The 5012-nt window shown below is 47.4% G+C and overlaps 1 protein-coding gene across 2 annotated transcripts in view; it reads left to right on the top strand.

Moving 5' to 3' along the window:
• The first annotated feature begins 678 nt into the window (after positions 1-678).
• The window catches only part of LOC119172453 (FYVE and coiled-coil domain-containing protein 1), a 48307-nt gene continuing 43973 nt past the window's right edge, over positions 679-5012 (top strand). For both annotated transcript variants that reach the window (XM_075891764.1, XM_037423564.2), the window contains exon 1: positions 679-821. The gene's annotated coding sequence lies outside the window, so the exon portion shown is untranslated. The remainder of the gene's footprint in view (positions 822-5012) is intronic.

The raw sequence follows: 5012 nt of genomic DNA, 5'->3' as shown, positions 1-5012 counted from the left end.
TTAGATATCTGTATTACGGAATATACTTCTCTGAGTTTTCTTCCCAGGCCCTTACCTCGATGCACCCATTCAATACGCATGCGCTGGTAACCTGCAACATCAGTTCCAGGTCTTCCAGCAAAGCAATTTGAAAGAATGATTCAGCTGCGTTGACGATGCCGGATCGGAAGCAGGGGCATTGTTGCTACCGCTATTTGCAACGGCAATAACACCGGCAGTCACGAGGGGAAGGGCATGGACCGGCACACTGAGGGGCAAGAACTGCGCGTCGGGACGAAAGGCAGCTGCACGCGATCGTCTGACGTCACCGCGAGCTGAACGAGCACCGAGACCTTAGCGGTGGGAGAGGGCCACGAGCGCGGCTTAAGGGGAAGCGACGAACAAAAAACAAGAAGGTGAAAGAGAGGCTGCAGCGAAAACGACGGAAAGGCGCCTTGACGATAGAGAAAGGCTGCTGCTGTCGAGAGGGGGTGAAGATCTATTCCTGGATAGATTTCGGTTCTTGGCCCGGGCCACCACCGTCTCCCGGCCGAACTGCGCATGACGCAAGCCCCGCCTGGTGCTCCATGTGACTGGCCCGCCGTGCGGCGCACCGCGGCTCAGACGAGAAGCACGGTCCACCCAGGAAGGGGTCGCAGTTCGGACTTTGCTCGTGGTTGGTCTGGTACTCAAGCGGGGCGAAGAAAGGATCTCGAAGAGAGTGTGCCACTGATTTGCCCCTCCTTCCGGAAGCCCAGCGCGGGCAAGGGGCACCGCGACAACAGGAAGCCGTGAATCCGTGTGCTGCTCGCTAGCTGCGGATACCCTCACATCTTCAAACGGTGAGCGACGTCGTACAAGTGCGCGGCTATCGTATAGTTCGTTTGACGTTCGAGGCCTCGCCTACCTGGGGGCGTTCAGGAAGAAAGCATCAGCGCATTTCACGATTCCGATACTGAGGTTATAGGCAATACAGTATTGCATGCAACGATTGAGGCACGGGAAGACACTCTGCGTTTTTTTCTTTGCGTCTTTTGTGTCCATGCTTTTTAACGTGCTACGCTCACCCCTTACGTCACCTTGCAAACGAGCCAGCATTGCAACACTCAAACTAGAACACGAGGTGCATTTCGGCTACGGAATGGTTGTTGTTCTAATGTGCAAGTACCACAAACGATGCACTTTTCTTAGCTCCCAGGATAACGTATTCTTCACCATAGGTGCCCCTCATTATTCCTGGCAGTGAGTAATGTGTGTGGCGGGCACACACTGGGGCTGTATCACCCGAAGCGCCTGTATACCAGCAGGTAATGAATTCTTTTCCTTAAAGGTATTTCGGAGTAGTTTTGAGCTGAATGCGAGATATGCGTGCACTGATTTAGGTCGTAGCGTTCGTGCTAAATATCCGTGACAAGTGTTAGGCTTAGTGTGGCAAATGGCCTTGTAAAATCGCACCGCTAATAGTTGCATTCCTAGAGGCGTAAATCGCTGGGTGTCATTCATTCCAATAAACTTTCCGAGAGTAAGCAAAGAGATGTAAGTTTCCTAATTATGGAAAGTTCCGCATTATCAGCATTAACACAACGTATTACCGCGGTGACTGAACGTTAGCGTTTGTATACGTTCTAATAGTGAAGTGCCTCATATTTAGGCACAAGAGCCTCTTGAGACAGCTTCGTTCACGTCGAGCCGATAACATTGCTTCTTCTTCAATTATATCTACCATTAGCGCATCATGATCCGATAACTCAAAAGCAGTTGAAGCGTGCGCTGTTAATTGCGCAGCTGTTTCTGCTATTGTTCTCAACTTCTCCGATTGACAAAGAGCATGTAGTAATTGATAGCCCCGGTGGACGAGTGTACTAATTGACGAAGTGCATTTTTGTCCGAGTTCAGGCAGGCACCAGATAAGGTCACACTAGTGGCTCGTTTTGTTACGGCAAGTGCTGAAACAATCCACATGGTTTGTGTCCTTTGTAATCAAGACGTCGTTGAACATTGCGGGCGATGAACTGTGAACGTATTCGACTACGAATGTTTTCAGAACTGTGACTAGGAGTAATTGGGCAGTGCGTATTTACATTGATACCCGCAGACGTGGTCACGGTTCGTATTTTTGCTGGTCTACTTAAGCGGAAAGAAGCCTGCTCTCGAAAAAAAAAATAATTATAAAGCCAATAACTCGGTACAGCACAGCAATACAGTGGTTACGATGTTCTGCTGCTGAATCTATGAAGTTCCAGATACAATCTATTCCGCACCTGACGCATTTCAATCGAGGTTGTTCTTTAAGAGCAAACGTTAAAGAACAGCAGATATCGGAAATACCATAACCTTTCACTGTACCGCGTGCCTTATAATCATATTGTGATTTAGGCCCTTGAAACGCAGCAAATTGTCATACAAGTCTGTGAACGAATTCTTTCGTGAATGCTCCATTTTGTGTAGGCTTTTACATTATTCTCAATCAAATCCCACTTAAAATGCGAGACACAGTAAGCAAACAAGACATTTTTCTTCTGGTTTCCTGGACATAGCCTCACTTAGCCAGGACCTGATTAAGAGCGTTGTATATAGTTTTATTCCACGCCACGCATTCGTTATTCTTTCCCGTTTCATGAAATCATCCACTTCACCGGCTCATGTACTCTTACATGAACGTTTGTGTGAAAGACGGACACTCAATAACACCGCCAATCATTTTGCGCGTGACCATTCACCTTAATCGCAGCGAATTCGCCGAATACGTGACTTATCGCCTGTGCAGTCACGCGCGCTTAATCTACGGAAACAACAAAACAATGAGCCCGATATGGAGGGAGAGCTTTTGTCATCGGCGCGCACCACCCCCGCCTCCAAACACACCTCCGACGCCTGCATGTCTGTGCTTTCGCGTGGAGCCGATACGCCGAGAGGTGCTCGACTGGATTCTTGCGCGCATCTGCGATCCGGTCGCGTGGCGTGATGAGCTCCGCGCGAAGCTTTTTTGTTCTGTACGCAGTTCGTGTGCCCGCACGCCCGCTTATCGAGAGCCAGTATCGCGGCCAGTGTTGATCCAAACGACAAGAGAAGTAAGATGGTTACGGGGCAGCGGTACGATAAAAACTACCGTTCTCTGAGGCTTCTCTCATTGTTAAAGGGTGCTCATCGTTAGTGTTCTTGGAAAAACTCAGACTGGCAGGTAGAACTTTTGTTCTTGTTGAGCCAATCACACATTTGCATTAGAAACGCTAACGGTAATTCCATTTGCTGTAATACCTGCAGAGTATAATATAGCCTGCAGGAGGTGGCATAACTTGTTTCATTATTTTTATATAGATATGTCGAAGTTCAAAACTTGTGAAAGCAAAAAGCATCGTGTTGTATTACAATGTACAGTGTCGAGTTTTATGAAAGGGAACATGCGAACGTGTGGCCCGTGTGCTCCGGCGGCTTCCTGTAGCGCGATCAAGCGGGAGCGATAGCAACCACAGCCTCTGTTCCCGTCATCTAGCGGTGAGCAAAACAACCGATCGTTGGTGATACGGAACCGGTGGAATGATCACGCCTGGACACTTACGTAATCGCATTGACGGGGAAGTGGTTACCATCTTGCCGTCGGTTTCAAATCACCAATGACCAGTTGTTTTACTCGCCACTAGACGACGGGAATGGAGGCTGTAGTTGCTATTGCTCCCGCTTGATCGCGCTACAGGGAGCCATCGGAGCACACAGGACACGCGTTCGCGTGTTCCCTTTCATAAAAATTTACCCTGTACATATACAGTTGGATCTCCCAGCAAAACGTCCTCTGTCCCGGTTTTAGCAATCGTGTTTTTTTACTCAACTTGAGTCCGCAAGTTTTAAAGTCCTTATGAAGCCACTAACCGCGATCACTGATCACACCCTATGTCACATGAAACGGCGCTCTTTGACCATCATTCACCCCTGCGCCGTAAAATACTATAGATCAACACTATTCCAGCAAACTTCATTCACTCTATTTATAAACTAAAGTTCCACCGATCCAAAGTTTTCTTTCTGCATACCAGTTGCATCATATACACCAGGTGAGCTCGGCATGTGTGGCTGTGTTTATGAGCAGTGGATACCGACTGCCGATGTCTACTAAAACGCGCACGTCACGACGTATGTATTGATGGGGTTTTCGCGAGTGCCAAAACCACGATGTGGCCATGAGGCTCACTGTACCGCAAAGCTGCGGGATAATTTCGACCACCAGCAGGGTCACTACTGTGCATCTGAATATAAGCACATGGGTGGTATACAAATTCTCAGGTACACATTGCCACCATTACTTAATGAACTAACTAGAAATGATGGTTCTGACGTAGCTTTGATATACGTGCACGCACAGACGTGCAATTTATTTATTTTTCTGCTCAATACCTTAGCGTGTTGGTTTCCTGTATATGCAAGTGAATTTCTCGTATTTTTGTTGTGTATTTTATGCTTTACCTTTGCGTACATGTTATTCCGTGTAGCTGTGATGGTTAGTTTCGTAGTTATGTGTGCTTTTGTCGTTACGAGACTGTAGCCTATAGGTATAGTTTTGTGACATCTTTTGTGATATGTGATTCACGTCACCGCATGCCATTGTCCGGTATACGAACCTATAGACAAGCATTTTTCAGGCTTTTTGTCCGTGCACTGAACGTCTGGCAGGTGTGGAATAAATTTGAATTAAATTAAATTTTGAACCAGAATTCATCGAAATTCTTTCGCCATGAATGCCCATCTAACCCACTACCCATGAGTTTAGCAGCTCGACCCTTTTCGTGCCAGCCTACCATGGCTCAGGTACTCAACGAATTTCTGTCCTAATTAAGCGAGACCTTTTAGCGTTAGAGGTTATTATAAAGCGCTCAAATCGCCAACATCGGACAAAAGCAGGTAAAGAGAGCCGTCGGACCATTACTCGTGTTAGTTTAACAAGAAGCCCAAAGAACAGCACAGGTCATTCATGTGTACACAGCGGTGTTCCACTTGTTGCGCTGGTATACATGGCCTGATGGCTATATGATAAGGCACAG

The sequence above is a fragment of the Rhipicephalus microplus genome, chromosome 4 (genome assembly GCF_043290135.1).
Source record: "Rhipicephalus microplus isolate Deutch F79 chromosome 4, USDA_Rmic, whole genome shotgun sequence".
Classification (NCBI taxonomy): Eukaryota; Metazoa; Arthropoda; class Arachnida; order Ixodida; family Ixodidae; genus Rhipicephalus; species Rhipicephalus microplus.
This window is presented reverse-complemented; position numbering and strand designations above follow the sequence as displayed.